General features: G+C 35.3%; 1 protein-coding gene across 5 annotated transcripts in view; it reads right to left on the bottom strand.

Annotated features, from left to right (window-relative positions):
- LOC106868559 (uncharacterized) overlaps nucleotides 1–8,128 on the bottom strand; it is a 243,598-nt gene that overhangs the window by 46,813 nt on the left and 188,657 nt on the right. The gene's annotated exons all lie outside the window — the stretch shown is intronic.

Below are 8,128 nucleotides of genomic sequence, written 5' to 3'. Positions count from 1 at the left end.
CAAGGCCACATTAAAACTTCACCGGTGAAAATTAAAACATGAAAATGGACAGAAATACACAGGGATCAGTCAAAAAGAAATGCAAAAAGACACGACTGAGGGTAGGAAATTCGTTTTCAGAATGGCGAACTGTTTAACTTTCTTTTTCCAATGTTTTATCGTAAAACTTTTCCTTAATGGTTTGTTTTTTTCCTTTTACGTTTCACATGTAAACATTTGTAACATGGTTTTAGTTATTGATTGTGTTGTCTTAGTGTTCCGTTCTTTTTTCGTTTCAATATTCAGGGTTCTGTATTTTATACAATTTGATGAGGAATGCTTCTATTCGGACCCAACAGAAAGGTACTTCTCTTTTTAAAAAAAGTCTTTTTAATCGTTTACTTTGGATTTAGGCTTTCACTGGCCCTTCAAGCTAAAACGTGGCATTCAGAGGCCCTGACTGGTAGGTAAATTCGACGTTGTCGCAGTCTTGTCACTCTAAACCCCTAAATAAGAAACAAAAACAAACCCACCACCCTTCGTTCGTTCACTGAAATTAACAGAATAACCTATTCATGGATACCACTGATTGCTATTTTATGGAATAGATCATCCGTGTATCTGGGTTTGGTTGAAGGTGGTCGTACACCACGGGTGATGCATTCATAGAGGCGGCATGGTTGGGTCTGCTGTAGTAGGCAGTACAGGGGAGGAGGGGCAAACTAAAGGGCTGCCCCTCCTACATCACTGATATATAGACATATGTATATATAGACATATGTATATATAGACATATGTATATAGACATATGTATATATAGACATATGTATTTAGCGTTTCTTTACATTGAGGTCAAAGGTCAAAGTTAATGTGTAGAGGGAGAGAATGGAACACCAAGGTCAACGTTGAAATTATTAAAACGACGAAATAAAGACGAAGCAACAACAGCAACAACAGCACTACTACTACTACTACTACTACTACTGCTGCTGCTGCTGCTGCTGCTACTACTACTACTACTACTACTACTACAATTGCTGTTAATGTCATTAATTAACGACAATCGACATCACAAACATCATTACCAATGACATCACCAGCATAACTACTATAACAATCCTTGTTAATAATAATAATAATGATAATAATAATAATGATAATAATAATAATAATAATAATAATAATGATAATAATAATAATAATAATAATAATAATAATAATAATGATAACAATAATAATAATAATGATAATAATAATAATAATAATAATAATAATAATAATAATAATAATAATAATAATAATAATAATAATAATAATAATGATAATAATAATAATAATAATAATAATAATAATAATAATGATAACAATAATAATAATAATGATAATAATAATAATAATAATAATAATAATAATAATAAATTTCAGCTAATGATGTTGATATTACAGATCTCAACCACCTGTACTATGCATCCGCAAGAATCTCAACGATTCTATGTGGTGAAAAGATTAGAAAAAGACAACACTCCCACAAAAAGCCTTCTTGGCAAGAACGCATTCAACACCAAATTAAGCTGCTTAGATCTGACATAGAATGTTTGAAAAACCTTAAATTTGACAAGAGTATCAAACCTACAAAGACCCAAAAACTAAAGAAAAAATATAACATGAAAACCATAGTTGACATTGATGCCACCATAGAAACCATCAAGCAAAAGGTATGTGCTAAAGCTGCCCGCATAGCAAGGTATGAAAAGCGTGTTAAATTCTTCCGAGATAATAACATGTTCAAAAATAACCCCAAAAATTTCTACAGGAAGATAGGGAAAACACCAGTAACAATAAAGTCTGTCCCATCAAAAGAAGAAGTGCAAGAATTTTGGAATAAAATCTGGGCAGAAGAAAAAACACACAATGAAAAGGCCCCTTGGATTGATAGAATAGCTACAGACCTAGACTCCTTAGAGGAGCAAAAGTGGGAGGGGGTCAGGGTAGAAGATATAAGATCTGCTCTCAGGAGGTCAAGCAAATGGAAGTCTCCAGGAAAGGATAAAATTCCTAACTTCTGGTTGAATGCCTTCCCAGAAAGCCATGAACTGCTAACAAAACTTTACAACGATGTTTTGCAAAATCCTAGTTTGATGCCCTCTTGGCTAGTTAATGGTTTAACATTCCTGCTTCCAAAAAATGAGGAAACAAACGAACCAAAAAATTATCGCCCCATAACCTGCTTAACAACAATGTATAAGACGCTAACATCTGTCCTAACCGAGTACACCTATAGTTTTTTAATAGAAAGTAGCATATTCCCTAATGAGCAAAAGGGATGTAAACGTGGATCTTATGGTTGTAAAGATCAGCTACTCATCAATAAGATGATCTTAGAAGATTGTCACAAGCGACACAAAAACTTGTCAATAGCCTGGATAGACTATAAAAAGGCCTTTGATAGCCTACCACATAGCTGGATTAGGAAATGTCTGGAAATGTATAAAATAGCTCCTACTCTGCGAAACTTTTTATCTGTAAGTATGAGATCATGGAGAACCACACTGATGTTGAACAATGACAATGAATCTCTAAATGCTGGAGATGTAAGAATTTCATGTGGCATTTTCCAGGGTGACTCACTATCACCACTCCTCTTCTGTCTAGCCCTAATACCGCTCTCAAAATTGCTCAATGATGCACAGTATGGTTATAAAATATTTGATAAAAATATAAATCATCTCATTTACATGGATGATTTAAAGCTCTTTGCAAAAAATGACCAACAACTCAAAGGCCTACTAGCGATTGTTAAACAATTCAGTGATGACATCAGGATGCAATTTGGCCTTGATAAATGTGCAAAAGCTATCTTTATCAAAGGAAAAATGACAAATACATCTAATGTGAACCTTGACCAGCAAAATGTCATAAAAGAGTTAGAACCAGCGGAGAGCTACAAATACCTAGGGGTAATTGAAGGGGACAATATCAAGCACTCAGTGATGAGGGAAAGGATCAGAAGAGAATGTTATCGCAGGGTGAGAGCAATACTGAAGACAGAGCTGAACGCGAGAAACAGGATCGAAGCGATCAATGCTCTAGCCATACCAGTCGTGACTTACAGTTTCAACATCGTTAACTGGTCAATTACTGAAATATGTAATGTTGACAGAAAAATACGAAAACTGTTGACAATGCATAGAATGCACCACCCTAAGGCAGATATAGAACGTCTTTATCTGCCAAGAAAAGAGGGAGGTCGAGGACTACTACAGCTGGCATTATCAATGAAGGTAGCCACAATTGGCCTAGACACCTATATGAAAAACTCTGAGGACTGGATGCTAAAACTTGTCTTAAAATATGAAAGCAAGAAAGCATCTTACTCAGTAACAAAACAGGCAAAGGAATATCTAAGTGAATTCCAATTGCAACAAATTCAAGAATTAGACGAACTAGAAACACCTACAGAAAAAGCTAAGCGCTTGAAAACCCGTGCTAAAATTGCTGCCTTAGCTATTATGACTGAAAAATGGCATGGAAAACCTCTCAATGGCAAATACCCAAAGAGAGCGAATAATGCAGATATTGACAAAGCCCTTACCCACCAATGGTTAATGGCCTCTGGATTGAAATCAGAAACAGAGGGGTTTATCATAGCAGCCCAAGATCAATGCCTACCTACAAAGAACTACCAGGCCAACATATTAAAGAACGGCAGCTCCCCATTATGTCGTATATGCCAACAACAAAATGAGACCATCGATCATGTTGTCTCCATGTGCAGTCTGCTTGCGCCTACAGAGTATCTCAACAGGCATGATAGAGCTGCACAATATATTCACTGGGTAATATGCAAAAACCTGGACTTGCCCCATGATAAAAACTGGTGGGAACACAAACCACCCCCAGTACTTGAAAATGATCACATTGCACTCCTCTGGAACTTCACCATTCAAACTGACAGAAAGATAGACGCAAATAGGCCAGACATCATACTGAAAGACTTCAGACAAAAATCATGCCTCCTCATTGATATGACTGTCCCAATTGATATAAACGTATCTGTCAAGACCTACCAAAAACTGAGCAAATATAAAGATCTTGAAATAGAAATTAGCAAAATGTGGAATCTGAAGACGAAAACAATACCTATTGTCATAGGTGCCCTGGGAATGACAGCGAAACGGGCTGATTACTACCTAGCTCAGATACCAGGAAACCCCAAAATGGCTGAAGTCCAAAAGATAGTGCTCATGGGAACTGCCCATATCCTACGTAAAATACTGTCTATGTGATCTCAAATTTTAAAGCAAACATAATTTTCTTATGGTTTCTTAAACATTCACTTGAACAAAACTGTACAAATCCAAATATATGGTACCCTAGGCATAACACCTACATGAACTTCTAACTTGTTGTCTCTTGAGGTCTCTGGGTGAGACTTGGATCCAACTTGTACAAATGCAAAACAAAAGTCAAACATAAAATAATAATAATAATAATAATAATAATAATAATAACAATAATGACAATAATGATAATAATAACAATAATAATAATAATAATAATAATAATAACAATATTAATATAGTACTAAAGCTACTAATACTGTGACTAGTGCTATTAGTGAAACTATTACAGTTACAATTACCATTGCAGGGAGAAAAGGGCCGAGTGAATAAAGAAGGGTTCAAGATCTGAGGATCCGAGTTCGAATTCATTCACGCCGCTTTCTTACCATAACAGTTTAACAACATGAATATGTGTGGTAAGAAGCTTGTTTACCAACCACATGGTTCCGGGTTCAGTCCCATTGCATGGCATCTTGTGCAAGTGTCTTCTACTATGGCCTCGGGCCGACCAAAGCCTTGTGAGTGGATTTGGTAGACGGAAACTGAAAGAAGCCCGTCGTATATATATATATATATATATATATATATATATATATATATATGTGTGTGTGTGTGTGTGTGTGTGTGTGTGTGTGTGTTTATGTGTCTGTCCCCGCAACATTGCTTGACCAACGATGCTGGTGTGTTTACGTCCCCGTAACTTAGTGGTTCGGCAAAAGACTCTGATAGAATAACTATTAGGCTTACAAAGAATAAGTCCTGAGGTCGATTTGCTCGACTACAGGCGGTGCTCCAGCATGGCCGCAGTCAAATGACTGAAACAAGTTAAAGAATAAAAAAAGTAAATGAATGCGTAAACGAAGCGTGGCGTTAAAGAGCCGTGTGTTACGTATTTAAAGTTATCTCTACAAGACATAATACCTCAGCTACCAGGATTTAACAATGTACACACATTAAGTATATGACATTGATAATGTTTACATTACAGAGCTTCTTTAGACTTAAGATTTGAATTTTGTTCTACTTGTGCAGCGCTTTTTCACATCAGTAAATGGATTTTACGCTGGTTGTATATAGTTCTATCAGGCAATTCTCGTTCGTTTCGAAAGCGGGGTGAATGTGCGACACTAGTGGGCGGAGAGGACTGTGAAATATCAATATCTGTCATTCTTGTTCACTTTTGTGGAGGTTTCGTTTCATCTAGTTTTGAAATATACTGTGTTTTTTTTAAACACTATACGACTTTAAAGGGGCATTTCCAAATCTGGTACCGCAACTACAAGCGTTTAACAACACGCATACACTAAGTGTGTGATATTCATATTTATTATATACATACATACACACACACATATATACTTATACACACATATACTTATACACACACACACACACATATATACGTATACATACATATACACGTATATATATGCGTGCGTGTGTGTAGTTAAACTCAACACGGGTGGAGTTGATTTAGGAATTCCGAGTGACAATGTAACCTTCGTTTCATCCCTGATGATTAGTTAAGTTGGGCATGGCTCATTGTATAACAGTTACATCAAGAGCTTTAGCTGACTAAGAAACATATGTACCGTGCAATTTACTTGTCTCACTCTCTCAATCTGGATTTTTATTCCCCTTCCGGGGTCGATAAAATAAGTACCAGCTGAACATTGAGGCTGATGTGATTGACTTAACCCCTCGTTTGAAATTACTGGCCTTGCCAGAAAATTTAAAATCAATATATCCATAACACTAAGGCGGCGAGCTAGCAGAATCGTTAGCACGCCGGGAAAATTGCTTACTGGCATTTCGTCCGTCTTTACATTCTGAGGCCGATAAAATAAGTACCAGTTAAACATTGGGATTGATATATTCGACTTAACCTTTCCTCTGAAATTGCTGGTCTTGTCCCAAAATTTTAAATCAACCTATATCGATAACATTTGTGTCTTGTAGTGTGGATCTTGGTTTGGTCATTTTCCAAAGCGTTGCATAACTACTTATATATTAAAGAAAATATAGATTCCTGGATCTTCCGACTTCGTCGCATTCGGAATCACCGGGATTTCCTCTCACATTCCCTTAAACACCGACTTTTATTAATTGAAAAATATCTTTTACACCAGGAGCTAAATTTTTCTCCCTAAGGTTTCACTCTGCCCCATGACTATGAATATTTTAAATATATTAATATACTGAATGTTGCAGATGTCTTTATGTTTGAATGTTAAGAACATACGTGGGTGCTCCAGCATGGCATTAAGTGTGATCGCTAAAGCAAATCAAAGAACGAAAATGTAAGAAAATATATACGCACACATATTCGCTCACAAACATAGTCACACATACATGTTTATACACACACTCACACACATATATTTAAATATATATAACATGTATAATATATTTTTATATATAATATAGATATGTATTTATATGTATAATATATATACATATATATATATATATATATATATATATATATATATATATATATATATATATATATATATATATATATATATATATATGTATATGTATGTATATATATGTATGTATATATAAATATATATATACATATATATACACATATAATATATATATATATATATATATATATATATATATATATATATATATATATATATATATATATATATATATATATATATATATATATATATATCAGGCTGAGTAAAACGTAAGCAAGGTTTTGAACCATGAAGAGTTTGTACCAGATTTTTGCAGAGTTTTGAATGTTTTTTTAACATTTTTTTGAAATTGTCCGATAATATAGACAAACACTTTCCCAAATGCATCAATAAATTAACATTGATATTTTGTTCACCGTTGTTACAATCATCTGAAATAAAACTGTCAAAGCGTGATATTCGAGCAATTTTGCTATTCAACTTCAAAAAAGGACGTAAAGCAGCTGAAACTGCTCGCGATATGAACGAAAGAGATGACCAATGACTGGTCAGCTAGAAAATGGTTTAAATGATTTCGCAGTCGAGACCTGAGTCTTGAAGATGAGCGTAGTGGACGCCCATCTGTCATCGATGACAGTCAATTAAAGACCGTCTTTGAGAAAGATCCACGTAAAACCACTCAAGAACTGGAAAAAGAACTTCAAGTTAGCCAGAAAACTGCCTGCAACCATTTGCATGCGATCGGAAAATCAGAAAAGCTCGACAAATGGGTACCACACGATTTGAATGAAAATCAGAAAATGCGCAGATTTTAAATTTGCTTATCGCTTCTTCTCCGTAACCAGACCGATCCATTTCTCAACCGTATTGTAACTTGCAATGAAAGGTGGATTCTGTACAATAATAAAAGACGTTCTTTGCAGTGGTTGGACCAAAATGAAGCACCGGAAACCTTCCCTAAACACGAGCTCTTCAAAAAGAAGGTTATGGTGACTGTTTGGTGGTGTACTGCTGGATTCATCCACTATAATTTCTTAAAACACAGAAAAACCATTACTGCAGAAACATATTGCCATGAAGTTGCCAAAATGAACGAAAAACTGCTACTCCTCCGTCCCAGACGTTTCCCTAATGACGCTCCAGAAGTTGAGGGAACTTGGCTACAAAGTTCTTCCCTACCCAATTTATTCCCCAGACCTTTCTCCCACCGACTACCACTTTTTCAAGTACGTTGATGGTTTCCTGTGAGAGAAGGAGTTCAAAAACCAAACCGATGCTGAAAGTGCGTTCAAAGAGTTCGTCAGTTTCAGAACTCCAGATTTTTATGTTACCAGAATAAACGAATCTATAACTCATTGGTAAAAATGTGTC

Source organism: Octopus bimaculoides, chromosome 27, assembly GCF_046866305.1.
Source record: "Octopus bimaculoides isolate indiv1 chromosome 27, ASM4686630v1, whole genome shotgun sequence".
Classification (NCBI taxonomy): Eukaryota; Metazoa; Mollusca; class Cephalopoda; order Octopoda; family Octopodidae; genus Octopus; species Octopus bimaculoides.
Note: the sequence above shows the minus strand (reverse complement) of the source record. Positions and strands in the feature narration are given on the sequence as shown.